Below are 17,394 nucleotides of genomic sequence, written 5' to 3' on the forward strand. Positions count from 1 at the left end.
GCACTCAGACAGATTTGATGAATAAACATGTGTTGGCTATCACAAGAAAAATACTTGTGGAAAAAGTATCAGAAGAAGTCACAACAATCTTTTAGACACAAACACCAGGCAGATTGATCACAGGTTGGAGCATCATTTAAATAAAATCTGAACATAAAGGTGTGTGGTTACTTTTAAAAGCCACTGAGATTAAATTATTGTTTTTTTGGTCTGTTTATAGGTCAAACGTTACTTGTTTAGCTCCTACAAGGTGGTGGAGTTTAAAGTGTTTCACATATGAATATAATTATATTCAATACCAATCCGGCCACGAAGGGCCCATTCACAATGGGAACATGTCAGTCTTATTTTTTATTCAACTTGGCTTTAAAAAGGGGTTAAATTAACCAAAACACAATTATTAAACTACAAATATTACATTAAACAAGATAAATCATTAATTAGTAATTTGCATGTGTCTTTTGACTGTGAAGTTTTCCAAAGGAAAAAAGTTGGAGCAGCGGTCAGATGCTTCGCTCGAAGGGTAGGCTGTTTTTGGCTAGTGGTGCCCTCACCCGCCTGCACTTCTTGAATCGAGCAGAAAGCAAATGTGTCCCTCCTTCTGTTAGGTCAAACCGCAAGACAGTCCAGATTTTTGTTGGGGAAAAAAACACAAAAAAAAACAAAAAACGCTGTGGCATATGAAGCTTCTGCCTCTAGGGCCTGATTTTGTTGGTCTCTGGTGCTTCAACAATGAGGCTGTGACAGTGCAACTCAGGCAGGCACTCATGTTTAAAGGCCTCTTGTGCTCACAGTTTTTTTTTTTTTTCTTTTTGCAAACAGCGTTAGAATAGCTCAGAGGATCAGTATCTAGAAACAGTTTTCACCCTGATCCCTGTTGTACATCCAAAACACCTATTGTATTGATTTTACATAGAATCTTATGCTGAAATATATTACTTAGTTGTATACAACACCGACTACAGGACTAAAACCTTGCACTTAATGTAACACCAAACTGTTTTGAAGCAATTGCCTCAATTTTGTTTTTTGGGGGTTTTTTTGGAGGTTTTAATGATGTCGACACTTTTCAGCTTTTTGACTGGCCCATTAAACGTCTCCAACTCTTTCAAGCTGCCACCTCTCTGCTCCTCTTATTGATGCTCATTTAGATCAAGGTTGCTGCCCCTCGAGTCATTCTGTATTGTCTTTTTTTCTTTCCTAGTGGTCACCAGACTATCTTGAGTATGGTAACATTGCTGTGCACAGTCCATTATTTTCTTTGTCCAAATACAAAGAAAATAAACCAAAAATAGCTGGCCAACGTCAGAAAAACTTCCTCAGCCCAGACGGAGCATCTGTCCAACATATTACGAAAACAATGTTATTTGCCAGCTGTTTCTTCAATATGCACCAAACCTTTTCATAAATTTGACAGCAGAGGAACATATTGCATATTGGCAAATTGTAACTTTCATCCCTTTGATGATGTGGACAGAGTGATGCTGAAACCTTTTTTTTTCCAACAGTATTTTCTTTAATTATTTCTTTGTCCGTTGATGTGGGCAAATTTGTGTAAGTTGGTATTTTCGTATAAATGTTTTGCCTTATTTGAATCACATGCTCTCTTTTCTTTCCTAATATGAAGAAATGGACATTTGTGTTATGTTATATTTATACTCCAGGGAACAAGGAAGTCACAGACTAATAAAAATGTTTACACATATGAGTTTGAAGTAACATATGAATTTATGACATGCTTTGGTTGAATTTACTATATAGGAACTGTCAGGAGGGGACACTATTTAAGAGTTTTGTAAAGAAATCTACTTCTTAAAATAATATCCTGAAATTCAAAGTTGGATTGTTGCTAAAACTGAAAGATATTTGTGATAAATAATGTAACTGTTTAAATTAATATTTGCCTAAAAATACTAGAATGCATCAATAAATAGAACAACCCAAGACAGCCAATTCTGGAAATTAATAATATGTAAAAATTCCTGCACAAAATATACTAGCCCGAAATAGAGAGAAAATAATTCATTAGGCAAATATTAATTTTGCTTCCTATTGACCTCACAAATGTATCTTGGATTTAGACAAACTTTTCATTTGAAATCCTGAACAGCATTGTGCTGAAAAAGTGTGGCTGTGATGGCCAAAACTATCATGCAACTTGTAATAGAGCCTAGTGCATTTCAGGTGTAGTCAATCAGCCACTTGTGCATACTGTATTGCTATCAATCCCTGTTCCTCTGCAGACAGGATGATCCTCTTAGCACCTTAGCAGTCTGGGACACCGTCCCCACCTCTCACTTTTGCCAATTTGCTCCTGGAAGACCTGGAGTCCTTGTCTTCATTAAAGGAGTTCCTCATTGATCAATCACTGTCAGAGGAGTTGCTCTGTAATTGCGCTTTGGCCTAATCATGACTGACGTCTCATCCCCTCGCTCTGTCACAGGTCTCAGGAGAGAGAATGTTCCATGACTTTCACACCTTCAACCTCAAGGTAGGCCTCCCTTCCTCCTGTCTGTGTGGTTTATCTTTAGGTGTCTAATGAATATTAAGACTCATTTACTCATTAGCGGAGATGAGGACATGTAAATGAAGACGGAATTGACATTTTGAATATTGTAGAGCTCCATTGACCTCAGGGGTTTGAGTCCCAGTTTTTAATATTTCTCACCAGTTCATTTTTTCCCTTGCTGCTGTCATTTTGAATCCATAAAACAGTTTGTCAACATAGAGGCTATGTATTTTCTTTTTAATTATTGTAATTCAGTATTTACTCATATGAATTAGATAAATGAACATAAGTCTCTTATCTTAATTTGTATATGTTTAAGCATTTGAATTACACCTTATTTCCATTTGTTTTGGTTCTGATATTTTTTTGGACTGGATGATGTGAGAAATTATTATCCCAGATCAAACCAAAGTAAGTCTGAGTGACTTCCTGCTAGTAGATATAAATCAGTTGTTTTTTGGCGTAGGATAATTTGTTATTATAAGTTACTGGTTACTTATGGTTTTACTGCAAAATGATTGTTTTAAATTAGGATTAAATAATTTGTTGATGACTAATCATATCTGCATTTGTTCAAAGTTTAAGACACCTTTTTTTCTTTCTCTTTGTAATATGATTTGTGGCTGATATTGTACATGCAGGTTCTGTCGTTTGATGAATTTGTGACATCCTTAGAAATTAATCTAAAAAGAAAAGAGGCCATGAAAAAATGATTCAGGCAGAAAGCTTTAAATGTTTAAAGGTTTGTGTCAAATGTATCCATATGGCATAAATAAAAGCAGCTCGTGTTCATCAAGCAAATTTAAAAACGGGCAGAGAGCCAACATTTGCCCAACCAGTATTTAATCTACAGGTTGAAATAGAATGTTGCAGAAAATGTTTGAACCTCACATTTAAAATTATTTTTTTTTTTAATTAAAGACACGCTTAATGTTTGCAAGTTACTCAGTCGGTGCTCATTAGTGACTGCTGGCAGGATGTTAAATATGAAAAGTTGCTTTATTCACTGACCAAAATTGACTGTCAGCAATCATAATTCTTTGCACACTACTTGCTTTGCATACTGAAATGATTAACGGTGGCCACAAATTTCAGGCAAATGTCTTTTTAAGTGATGATATATTTTAGCATTATTGTGTGCCTGGTGTAATCTAAAACACAAACGCAGATAATCATTCGGATCGTGTTCCGTGATTCTTTTTGTCCAGACTCAACTTTTACAAAATGATGGAAAATGTGAATGAGGTTGTGAGTGTAGCACACCGCTATATGAAAGCTGTGTTTTGAGTGTTAGACCTCTGTGGAATGTTACGTTGTTTAAAATGAAGCGCATTAAAGGAGTGATTTTCCAGTCTTAAATGGATAACTGTCCCTGAATATTAAACCCACCAGGCTGCAACAATTCAAAGAACCTGATTTGTGAGTCTCGCATTTCTGCATCTGAAATAGGTTTTACATCGGTTTGATATCACAGATTACTCTCACTCCCTGTGTGATCCTGCCTTAACGCACCGTTACTTATTCTGTAAGCGTGATGTTTCTGAATGCCCACTCGGCTTGGGCTCAGTCCAGTGTTAAAATAAAAACTGTCAGGCTTGGCGTCTCACCCATGTTATCATTATTTCATTCTTTGTTATTCTTACTGATATTTTTTTTCTTAAACAATACCTGTCAGCTACTGTGGAAAAACTCCACATGATCCACTTCCCTCAGCAGAGCCAAAAGATATGACCCCAAAGGAATCCTTTTACTGAGAAATACTTAATTCAGTGCCTGCTGGTCTAGTTTAATATTTCCAAATGTAATCTGTGTGACATTTGTTGCACAATCGTCCATGCTTTGACTAGAGGGGGGATTGCGTTGTAGATCCTAGTCATCTTGAAATCTGGTTGCTAAACTCTCTGTCCTTGCAAAATCAGGATTTTGTTGATGAACAGTGCTGCTCAGGCAAAATACAAACAGCATAGTGTGAAAATTGCTTTTCACTGATTACACAATGCAGCACAATCAGTGTTTGCTTTGTTTATCTGTCTGGCATAATTCTGTTTTAGTATAACTTTCATAACTTTCACCAGTGAAAGTAAAAAAAAAAAAAAAAGCATTAGGTTCTGCAAACAGCAAGTCTCTGATGCCACTTTTTGCAATATTTAAATAAATAAATAAATTGTGCCGTTCCTTTACTTATCAATAAATAGACAGATTACCAGATGTGACAGAGTGCTGAGATTTAGAGATGGTGGCATTTCATCGGGATTTCATTGTGAGCCACGGCTGTTTGGGACTGCACGCTCCAGAGGGAGAAAAAGTTTTTAAATTTAAAATGCAATCAGCACAATCACCACAAGCAATCAGTTCCTCTTCATTTCACCTGATCGGGCCCCCCCGCTAAAGACGAGCTTGTTAAATGGAGCATCTTATCAGGCCTGGATTAAGTTTTGACTTTGATTAACACATGTAGTCTGAGTTTTGAATGTCAAAGTTCAACTTTTTGAAACAGTATTTTTTTATTTTTTTATTTATTTTTTTATGGAAATGCCTCAAGCCTTCACTGTAAGTCAGGGTTTGTCTGTTTGAATAAAACATGCTGAAATTGCACAGGATTAAAATATTCTGTATGAATTTGTGTGAAAACTGTCAGGGGAGTTTGATGTGTTCTGTACTTTCTTAGACTGTTTCTTGCTGGCTTTGTTTCAACTAATCTTGCTTTCTGTTTGCCTCTCAACAACACTCTCCTGGCTTTCCGAACATTGAACAAATATGTTGGAAACGTTTTGCTGGAAGCATTTAAGTAAGTTGCATCAGGCTGATGACGTTCTTAGTGGCTAAACACGCTAATCGTTAATATGCGACAGCAGTCCGCTTTATTTGAGAGTGTAGATGTTCACCTTAATTTAATGTTTCTGATACATTTTCTGTAACACAGAGGTTGATAAGGCGATTAACAGTGTACCGTTGCTACGCGCCGTTCAGTCTTCCTGGGATCTACTGAAGGTCTTGCTCTCTCGCGCCGTCTTGCAGTCTGAATAAAACGCTGATTCAACATGTCAAAGAGAAAGAAGTGGCACAGTTAAAGCATTCTTCTCTCTGCAACAGCTTCCACACCAAAGAGTGGTTTAAGAATTATAGGGGTGTTCATGTTAAAGTTTGTATTGTGCATTCACCGTTGACAGCTGAGCACTGGTCAGGGAAAAATCCTCCTATTCTTGTCACCGGACGACTGCGCACTGCATCTCTAGTGAACACACATCAGATACAGTCAAATTGAATAAAGTGGAATGTAAAGGAAAAGTTTATGCACATCAGTAACTCAGCTCACATTTGAAACGCATTGTACAGAATAATTGCACACTCACTGATGTTTTGTAGCTTCTATCTGTGCTAATAATGAGGATTTCTTGCTTGCAGCTAATGGAAATATGTCGTTTAATATTAGAATATTAGATCTGACCAATAGAAGACATTCTGAATGCAGAAATGCAGGCGTAGTAACAATATGTTTAAAACCTGCTGAGATGTTTTGACTTCAAAAAGGCACTTTTTGTCTGACAAATGAGCCTCGTTGGAACCCATACTCGAAGTTATTGAATATGAATGTACGTTAGGTGTCTGTAGTTGTTAAAAGCCGCCCTTCACCAAATGCATACGGTCATGTGTCTGTATAGGCAACTCAGGATTTAAGAGCTTGAACAGTTTATATAGTTTCTCCACGCAGCCCAAGGCACAAACTACACCAATTCTAATAGCGCTACTGAAGATTTTTTGCTCTGTGGTAGGCATTAAGTTAAAAGGCCTGATAAAGTGTGACAAGGTAGCACCTTTAAAGTGTCGTTGCTGAAGTTCATTATGGAAGCTACGTCAAGCTGAATTTTAATGTCACTGAAGCTCATCTCCTTTGGGAAAAGTCAATCCAAGTGCACACAAGCTTCCTCCACACATATTAAACTGTGGCCCCTGTTCACAGAGGGATAAAGAGGAGAGAACATCTCCTCAGACACAGCTGCGGCTATGTCCCTAAAATCTACGTTTGCTTCCCTCTAGAAACAGGTCAACTGTGAATACCTTGCATCTTCTACTCCAAATCTTTGCAGATCCTTAATTAACTATTAGAGTACATAGAGTGTGTTCTGCTAAATGTTAAAAATGCTATTTGAACTGATAGCTAAAGACGGGGCATTTAGCCATAAATCTCACATCTTAGAATCAGCTTTAAGGACTGCAGAGGCACAAATATGCTAAGTTGATCCACGTTTAGACAGTGAATCATTCAGATTGCACCGCTGCGGCTGCTTAATTAAACGCTCCACCGTGTAATGACTTTCCTTGAAAGGGAGTTAAATGTCTAAATGCTGCAGAATCGCTGTGGAGCTGAAGAGAAATCAATGGGACACAGCGCACGAAGTGAAGGTGTTTTCCGACTTGTTTTTAGAGTGGATGTTTTATATTGACGCTGTCCCTCACCCACAGAGCCAAAAGCTCATTTCTCTTGGTCCAGAGCATCGATCGGTGATGTACAAACGCTGTGCTTACTGTGTGCTTTCAGCAAACCCAGGATTTATATTTTGATTTTTTTACCGTACATGTAAGGCTGTATTTGCATTTAGATATGTAAAACCAGTGGCTTAGGGTGATATTCAACATAGTTCTTTCGACATGATGAACTGGAAAACCCGGGTTTATGTCTAACCCTTTTTTTCATTCCATCTGTATTAAGTTGTTATTAAATGAGGTACCTTATGAAATGGGAATTAGTTGCAGCCAATCGGAGAACCTTTTCATAGCACATGATCAAGCCCATCTCAGACCCTTAAACAAGAAGTGCCCTCCATCCCTACAGCTGTGAAGCCTAGTGGTTAAAGGAAGGACGTTCCCAACAGACACAATGACCAGAGTTTTAATCCCCCGCAAGGGTTTTTGGCTCATTTTAGTTTAATGTGCTTGTCAAACAGTACTTTTTGATATATATATGATATGTCAGGGGTTTTCAAAGTATGAAAGGGTGAGCCCCCCTCCAAGGAGTTCTAAGATGCTCTGGCCAAAACCAGTGATGGCATAGTTACTTTGAAAAAGTAACTTTAATCGGACTACTGATTACTCCTTGAAAAAGTAACTTAGTTATATTACTGACTACTGACTTGGAAAGTAACTAAGTTACATTAAAAGTAACTGTTTAGTTACTTTCAGCAGCTGCTAACAACAACGCTCCACCTCCTGTGAAAATCACATTGATCTTTGCTAATACTTAATTGTAAGCTATTTTATAATGGTAACATCAACAATGTGTCTCCACTGATAAGGTTGAACTGAAGAGGAGATTGTACAAAAAAACAGTACAAAAAATAAAAAACGTGAGTAATTTGTGTGGTCCACTGTTGTCTGGAAAACTCTAAGAAGGATTTTAAAGCCCCCCCTCCCCCAGCCTCCAGATTCTGCGTTACGGCCCTGCGTTTGATGTCACAGCGCACAGAGCTCCTCCTGCAGCTCCACAGCTCAGATGGCTGCACAGATTTGTGACACTTATCTTAATATTAATAGTTATAATGGCGTTAAGTTTCCATTATAATTATTGGCAACTACGGACACGTTCATTCGTGGCTGTTTTCACGTTTATTGCGCTGTTCATATTGGTCTCGATGTTTGCAGTTTTCTGGAGCGCAACGCGAAGCTCGACGTCATTCAGAGGTAATACATTAACTTGACATTAACAAAGACTCAGCGGGACGGATCATCCAGGAAATGATGGACAGGGAGAGACTGACTAAAACTACCTTAATGACGGACAAATTCTGGGATTTATTATGAGTCTCTGCTTATTTCCAAGCCCAAATGAGCAACTTCACGTTCAAAAACGAGCCCAAAAAGGCGCAACCAGCAACTCGTTAAATTTTCAAACGACTTTTTAAAAAAACGAAGCCCAAAGCCGCTTATAATAATCGGACTTGGCGACAGAAACTCAAAATAGTTCCAGTTTTTCCTCCAACAAAATGCGCATCTCCCTCCATTGTTTACATTTCTGTCGCATAGAGACGTCGGTCACTCGACAAGACGCGTATAGGAAATACGATTAAATAACAAAATAAGATAGTAACGCAGAAACGCAAAAATGATTTTGATAAGTAACTGTAGTCTGACTACTGGATTTGAAATAGCAACGCGTTAGATTACTGGTTACTGAAAAAAGTGGTCCGACGTCAGTAACGTTACTGACGTCACTGGCCAAAACATCCTCTAAGGTGGGAAACATTTCCACTGATCCCCGCTCCACACGCACCCACAGTACCAACTTTTCCTAAATCCACAGAGTTGATCGTGCGTAAAGACGCTTTCTCTCACATCAGTAGACAGCAAGCAGATAGCTTTCCCGGTTTATTTTTTTCCTCGCTCTGGCGCCCCCAGGAGGCGCGCCTCACACTTTGAAAACCGCCGTGATATGTGTTATAGAAATGGGATCCATAACAAAGTTCTTAGATTTCTTTGGTTATCAAAAGCTGAATAAATTTGAACCCTTTGAGTTAATTATTTCCTGTAAGTGCTTCATGTGCATTATTTATCATATTTTTAGAGTTCTACTAAAAATAGAACTCTATAGATCAGCATGAGTGTAAAGTTATAGATCAGCATGAGTGTAAAGTTAACTAGACGTGCTATCTGTTCACCAGCCTGCAGGCTGTTGTTTAGCAGACCCGATACCTATAGTTTAAGTTGTAGTTTTAAAATGAAGTTACCTTTATAAAAGTAATTGGTTGTGCCCCTTTATAGCTTCCAAAGCATCCTGAAAAAATTTAATTGCATTTATCTTTCTTGTCTTGATGGGAAAGTCTAGCAGCTTCTTCTTGCCAGCTGAGTAGCAGTGCATAGCAACAGGTGGGAAATGGGACCTTTTGGTTTTTGTGTCTACAGTCAGTTCTTATCTTATATAACTGAATGCAGTTTTACCCCAGTTTTAGCAATCAGAACGGGGACTTTTTTTTTTAGAGCTACTTGTTTAAGTGTTCACATTTTTAAAAAAGGCAATACTCTGTTTTCCATACTTCTGCAGTTACAGATCCTGTCTTTTAATCATAACTGGTAAATGAATTGTCTTTTTGACAGTATGAGACAAAGACAGTAACTGCGATCCATCCCCATAAAAAAAAAAAAAAAAAAGTTCTTATGATGAATACAACCAACTTATCTCGCAAACATTTGAAGGAATTGAAGACCTTCGGAAACAACCAAAGCTGGAAGGGTCACATAACTCCAAAAATGACATACGATTATCAAACTCCCTCTGGCTCGAGACACTGTAATCCCCCAGATGTTGCTGTCTGCACAGCATGAGAGTTCAAATTAGATCTCTCAGACAATGTCGGCTTGTCTGCATGTGTAAACCCTTGGCGTTTAGGTCCCAAAATTAAATTGACCCCATCAGAGAGCTTAAGGACATGTAACAAAGCCCCCGGCGCTCTTATTACTTCATCTGCTTTCATCTCATCTCCTCTTTGTAATAAGTTTCCACTCCAGCAAGACCAGTGGGGCTAATAAGAGTTTTATCTGCTTTTTGATATTAGATATTAGCACCTCATCAAAGTTAAGCCAGCGGTGCGCTCGTTCTGCCTCCGAAATTTACATCAGCCTGACAATGTCTCCAAAAGAAATCTTATCGAATTTAAATTAAGGGCGAGTTGAATAGCCAGAAGGGTACCGCTTTCCCGTCACTCACGAAACATAAATTGGTTTTCGTACAAGCTGGCTTTGTAAATCAGTGAGATCATAGTTTCTGTAAAATTGCGTATACCTTTAATTTGCTTCTCATGATCCTGAACCGTAGTTCATCTGGGTATGAAAACCGATCTAACCGATCTGTTTCTTTTGAAAATTAAACAGTAAACATGTTTTGACATCACTTTATTTTCTTTACTCCCATGTATGATTCTTGTTTCCTACAAAATAGATTTGGGTTATCATTAACTGTACACCATAATCATAATATTTATGATCAAAATTAGAAGAAAAGAACACTTTATCGTTACGTGTGTAATAAATCTCTATAATATATGGGTTCCATTTTGAATTAAATCAAATAAATAAATGTACTTTTCAATGGTATTCCAATTTACTGAAATTCACATAATTTTGTGTTGATTTCATCACCCACAGATTGTAAACGCATTTCCCTCCAAATCGAATAAACAAAACTATCAGGCAAAGTTAAATGTTCCCAAATTGTGTGAAATCCAGTTCAACCGCCTGTGGAATCTGTATTTATTTATTTTTTTTACAAAAACGGGAGGGAAGAAAGGAAAGGAAGCCCTAAAGGTACATTCTGTTTGGAGAGTGCAAAGGTTTCACAATTCTTATCATCTCTTATGGCATCCGTTGTCAGCTTTTAGGGGAGAAAAATGACGTATTAGCTGTAAAATATAGCTCTGAGAGATAGAAAATAAATTACTGCAGTGTGGCGAGGAAGAGAAGATTGTGAGATTTATCAAGTCGAGATGGAAATGCCTTCTAAAGTCTGTGTCCCTGCCTGGAAAAATTAAAAAGGAATCAAATGCCTTCAAGTGTGCAGAGATTGTAGCGTCAGGGTGGGTGTGGTTGTGTGTGCAAGTTTTGCGACCGTGTCTTCATGCTTGTTTTCTCATTGATTTGTTGCCCAAGTATTGTATTTTTTTTTTTTTTTTTTTTTGCCCTGGATTTATGTCAACCCCATTATGGCATGTGCAAAAGGACTTGAACCTCATACTACTATGATGGTGTCTGTCATCAAATCAGATGGTAATATCGGTTTTTCTGGCTAAAATTCAGCTGACACACACTGTTCACAATTAGCCTAGCCTGGAGTCCCCCTGTGTCTTTTAACACTCAACAGATTTTTTTTTTGTGAAACAGCTTGACTGGCAAAATCTATAATTGTACAGATAAGTGAACATGTTGGTGAGATAAAGGTTAAACTATCAGGGATGTGTTCTCCATCCGTCTGAAGCCAATTTTCCACATTCAGCTCCAGCGTCAGTAGGTGGGAGAGAGGAAAAGGCAGGGAGGAAAAATGGCCAAGTCAATATTGATTGATCTGGAGCCTTAGCAATTACCTCCATGTGCAGAAGACCATGTTAAGGTCAGTATTATCTTAGCTCATTTTATGGGTCAGTGCTCTAGCTTTAGCAGAAATAAATTAATGGGGTAAACACTTTAGCTCACCTTGATGAAATTTACAGCAAGTGGAAAAGCTTAGGTGGAAGGTGCAGTGCTGCAGAGTGACCCTTGATTTTCACTGAACCGTTGTTAATTCATTGGTCTATAAATAACACTAAATTCAATTGTAAGAGGATGATTATATACAGTCTTAACAACGTTAAGACTTTTCTTGGACATGACAAATTTCATGTCCAACTGTTATTCCTACGTTCATAAACATTTGAAGTTTTGACGGAAGCGGTCAAGACTTTATGGGACAACCCTTCAAGAAGCCCAAACTTCATCATTCATTGCTGATTTGTTTTTAAATGCAAGCCAACATGGAAGTGCTTCCACGTAAACCATTCAGTCTGAATAGGAATAGTTTTTTTTTTAATCCAGGTGTATCAGCAACAAGTTACAGTTAAACAGGAAAAAAAAGAATTAGATACTATGCAATAAGGTCAAATGTGCAATAACGATGCAAGTAATTTTTTGTCAAGTGTTTTGTTTTTTTTTTGGTTGTTTTGCTTTTGTCCTCCCTAAATGTTGGTGCCTCCAAATGTTGAAGTGCATTTCTGTGATCCATTTATTGCCTGCAGAGCAGAAGCAGTGTTTTATCGGTCTATTTTTGTTAGATCAGAAGTAATATTCCCTCAAGTCTGCTTTTGCCAACAAGACCAAGAATCATATTAAATTAAATCTTGGTGCAATATAAATAATTAAATGTTCTATTGTTAAACAATATGTGAAATTTACACATTTTTATCTTATTGATCTTATTGATTTCTCAAAAAAGAAAACACATCAGGAGTCTCTTATTAATGGAGAATGATTAGCAGATTTTCTTAATTTTTTGATTGCTTTAAGGACTTGACAAGGAATCCAAAAACAATGCAATAAAAACACATAAAAGTAGACTTTTCTAATGTAATGATGCTTATTATTAGATTATGAGGTAATTTTTCTCACAATTACCTTTGCGAGTGTATTTGCAGCCAGTTCATTCCAACTCTTACCCTTGAAAAACTTTGTTTCAAGTTGCAGATAGCTCTATCTGTCTGTTATCTCCATCTGTTAAACTCAACGACTGGGGCAAACTGAATGTTCCGAGAAGAACAACTAAAACATACTTACCAGGAAGGAGTGAGTTAAGAATTGAGCCAGAATCCAATAGATACCATTAATATTTATGAATTGAGGAGCAGGGAGAACCTAAAATCTTGTGAATATGAAATATCATGAGCAGAATAAAACTAAAATATCCTATTTTAAAAACAAAACATCATATTTCTCCTTCTAACAGTTGGCATTGCAACAATCCATATATAAACCCCGAAGGTATGATCCAGCAAAGACTACATGGTTGCCGACAAGTTTTAACGTATTCAGACATTGCGCTCTTTATTTGTGAGGCTGTGTGCCCAAGGCTGCAATCACCATTTTAACTAGGTAAACAGCATTAGGTACACTGGAAGAAACAACTGTAGCATTCTGCAGCCAATACGGGTTGCAAATAACGCTAGCAGTCTTTAATTTTCACGTTGCTTTTTGACACCTCGTATGTATTTCACTGCAGGGGGAAAGGACTGTTATTAGTCAAGCAAAACATTCGCTTTTCTGTGTATCGGCATTCCTCTGTGGCCCTCAGGCTGACAAGCAACTAGCTCTGTTATGTTCTTAAGTCCAAAATAAATTCAATTTCCAATGTAGTGATCTCCTTAATGAAAAGTCAATCTCTCTCTCTCTCTCTATCTCTCTCTCTCTCTCGGTTGCTCCCATGGGGACAGCCGGAAAGATGAATTTATCAACGTGACCGGAGACAATGCCCCTAGGGACAGACCTTTTCTTCTGGTCAAAACATACTACACAGTGTGCGTCCAGTCACTTCCTCTATTATTACAAACAGCTTGTGTTGTGATAATTAGCTGACACTGGAGGCATGGCTGCATTGATCTGAAGAAATTCCTATTTATTAATTCCACATGTTGAAACTATTGATTAGAAAATGTGGCCACTTCACTATTTTCTAATTGAGCAGAAGTATAACACATGCGGTGCCATCATAGCATGTGTTTCTTTCAAACTAAACTTGTCTACATAGATTTTTAGCTCATCAGACAAAGCAATATTGAATTTTTCAGCTAGTGTCTGAACAGAAATCTACTATCCTTTTCCATTCAATGTTTGGATTAATTTTGTATCATCCTAGTCAAGATTCTCTCCATATTTTTGAACACTTGACAGCTTTTTTTTCCCATCATCGTTATTAACAAGCAACAAAGTGTCTCATCGGTAGCGTAACCTCCTGATAAGCGGGACATGAGGTTTTGTCACAGCGTATGGTAAACACTGCTACGGATAAGCTTTAATCCTTGTGTAGCCTGATGTAATGTACAACACAAAATGGTGGGGGTACAGAAAAATAGTGTGTGTCAAAATATTTCCCATTCAAGAATGCAAAAAGGTTCTGAATCTGTTAAGACCACACATTAAAAGCACCCATAATACATATTTTTTGCCTATGTAAAGAACAACAGGAAATTATATGTAATATTACAATTTTGAGTAAAAACAATCCTGCCTGTGGCTATATATGCATACAAGCATAAAACATTGATAGTAAAATTGTTAACTTTATTCTATAAAATAAACTTAATAAAAGATTAATAGAACTTTCGTTTAAAAAAAAATGCAACAGGCACATTATTGTGAACATTTGAGATCATTTTAAACAAGTATCTATTAAATGGTTTATTAGAGAATTGTTATTTCAAATTGTCATTTTCAGTTGTGCTCAGGCTTTCATTTCGTAATGATTGCATTAATTTCTTTTTCTGATTTTGAGAAATATATAAGAAATTAGGGATGCATTGTGAATTTATGATACTATGAGTTACTTTTGAGGTTGTTGAAATAAGTACTTGAGAGCAACAACTTGAAGATCTAGCAAACGGGCATTGTAGCCATGGATTTAAAAGCTTTCTGTGGCAAGCCCGGTCTAGCTGTAAGGACAGCTGTGAATGAATAATTGACAAAAAAAATTTATTCAGAAATGTATTTAATTTATTTTTCTGAAAAAAAGGCAAACTCAAACACCCAGGTCTGATGTGCTACTTCTATACCCCTTCTCATCAAGACATTACTTAAATAGGACTTGCATGGTAAAATGAAGTGCAACAAAGGCCCTGAAATGCTAGACATTATGTCAAGATCCAGAGAAATTCAGGAATAAATAACAAAAACAACTCAGATCTATCAGTCTTGAAAGGGTTACAAAGTAATTTCTAAAGCTTTGGGACTCTAGCGAACCACAATGCGAGCCATTATCCACAAATTGCAAAACATGGAACAGTGGTGAACCAAAATTACACCAAGAGCTCAGCAATGACTCATCCAACACGTCATAAAAGACACACAACAACATCCAAAGAGCTGCTGGCCTCACTTGCCTCAGTTATTGTCAGAGTCCACATTAAGAAAGAGACAAATAAGGCCCACATGGCAGAGTTCCAAGACAAAAACCACTGATGAGCAAAAATGGTTAAAAAAGAAGACATTATTATAAAATATTTAAATTTGTTTTCAGCTCCAAAACAGTTCACGCTCACCTTTATTTAATTGCTGCAGACGTGTGCAATAGAAGAGCTCAAAAAGTATGAAAAATTTAAAATATCACCTCCATTATACAACAAAAATTAATTTCTATTCCCTTGGGAAAATGCTTGCCTTCCTCTGAGAGGTAGCTTTATTGAATGCATCAGAGATAGAAGATCTCTGTTCATCCTCATCTCCACAGTGTGACTCCGTCTCTCATGTGGCTGAACTGCCCATAAACAGACAGTGAGTGATTAACGCTGCTCTGCCATTGACATCATTTGCATTTTAATAGACCATAATTACAACCCTAGGAAAATAAATTGCAGTTTGAAGAATGTTTGAATTACTCCAACTCTGTGGCTCTCCTCGTGAGATAGCAGCAAGCATATGCAAGAGCTGCTGGGATGGTTAATGCTAGACAGAGAAGAGATAAGCGCTGCAGATTGCAAAGACCTTAAAATATTGACAATTTCAATGCCAATTTTGACGCAGAACATTTTCTATAACGATGGTGTGGAAGATTTCCACTTTTAGCAGTTTTCTCACTAATGAAATGTCTGTAAACCTGATCAGATTCAAAAACGTGCTTATGACCAGCTACAAGCTGTGACACTAATGATGTAGCCTCTCTAGCATTTGTTTTTGTAAGTTTTGATTTTTCATTAATAGCAGTGATAATTACTGTTTGTCCATTTCATTATCCCCCAGTCTGTCTTATCGGCGTACCTCACCTGCAGGGATGTGACACCTTCTTAGGATTTGCCGAGGGACGTCTAGCCCTGGCAGTTAAAGCCCATGTGCCTCTGTAAGCTAGAGTGACAACACAATAATACTCCCCCACGTCTAATCTTTCATTGGTGGATTATCAGATTAGAGGCCCCAGTTGTTTACGGACTTGGGGACTATCGAAAAAGTTGATCTGTCAAGTTTATCTTACACTCGTCCTATCGAGGCAACGTCAGGCCTTACAGTCGGCTGCGGATGGAAGATAAGGCAGACATAGTTGAATGGAACCTTTGGAAAATGAGAAACAAGGCTTTTCTTTTGACTCTGGCAATGATGCACTTTATCTAGTTTGGGAAATGGACCTCACCAACAAGCATTACCCCTCTTTTGGGTTCTCTTGATTTCTTTGACCTCTATAGTGTGGCAGAACTTCCCTCTTTTACTTTTGAAGGGTCGCTATTAGAAATCGTCCACCACTTTGAACTCAGTTCAGTGATCTGGAATCAAGAATTTCTAAAGAAGACATATGCCATCCTCTTTCACCAGTTGTTTTGAAAAACAGGCAGATGAGGATGGCTCACCTTTAAAACAAAATGGTTCTTTCTGTCACAAAGCAGAAACTCCCAGCAATTTTATCGGTGTTGTTTTAAAGATGGTCCTTTCGGGTTTTGAAGAAAACGTGAAAATGTTCAATAGTTCTGATTACATCATGATGTTTTTTAGTATTAAACTATTAGAATTTATAATAATTGACAGTGCAACTTATGTCAAACAGGAATTTTACACAAGCAGCAAAAAACAACAATTTGAATGAGGTTCGTTCACAACAGTAAGATGTCACTCAAGAGGAATATTACTGGTGAGAACGGGTTAAAGAGTTCCACCAAGTTATCAGATATTTATAACCTAAATTTATTGAAAAATAGGTCAGACTACAGCAGCAGCTGTAAGCATTCATCAAATTGAGGTGAGTGACTCTATCAGATATTGTAACAAGTGTCATTGGTACTGCAATCTATTTCAGTGGCACCTTAACATGCCTGGCTTATATCACACTATGTAGCTAAGCTACAGTATCATCCTCCTTGCAAGGCAGTCGGATCTATGTTTTCTCATTTTCTATTAAACTGCAAGGCAAATGTGCGATAGCAATGGTTAAAACTACCAATATAGTATACATTGATATATCAATATATTATGATAAATGCTGGCATATTATATTGGTATATTATTCTAATTTTAAACATTGCTATTGAGTCAAATATTGACTCATTAACTGAGTCAGTGTCAGTTAATGAGTCAGTGTCATTAACTGACTCATCTCCTGTTAGTATTTGTAGGCTAGGGAAGCTATTAAATGTAAAACAATAGCTTGAGGGTATACAGAACATAATGAATGGTAGCTT

At 37.3% G+C, this 17,394-nt stretch overlaps 1 protein-coding gene across 43 annotated transcripts in view; it reads left to right on the top strand.

Moving 5' to 3' along the window:
- The window catches only part of LOC122820557 (receptor-type tyrosine-protein phosphatase delta-like), a 437,628-nt gene that overhangs the window by 204,233 nt on the left and 216,001 nt on the right, over positions 1-17,394 (top strand). For all 43 annotated transcript variants that reach the window (XM_044098059.1, XM_044098069.1, XM_044098058.1 and 40 more), the window contains one exon: positions 2,444-2,491. The gene's annotated coding sequence lies outside the window, so the exon portion shown is untranslated. The remainder of the gene's footprint in view (positions 1-2,443; positions 2,492-17,394) is intronic.

This window comes from Gambusia affinis, linkage group LG18, assembly GCF_019740435.1.
Source record: "Gambusia affinis linkage group LG18, SWU_Gaff_1.0, whole genome shotgun sequence".
Classification (NCBI taxonomy): domain Eukaryota; kingdom Metazoa; phylum Chordata; class Actinopteri; order Cyprinodontiformes; family Poeciliidae; genus Gambusia; species Gambusia affinis.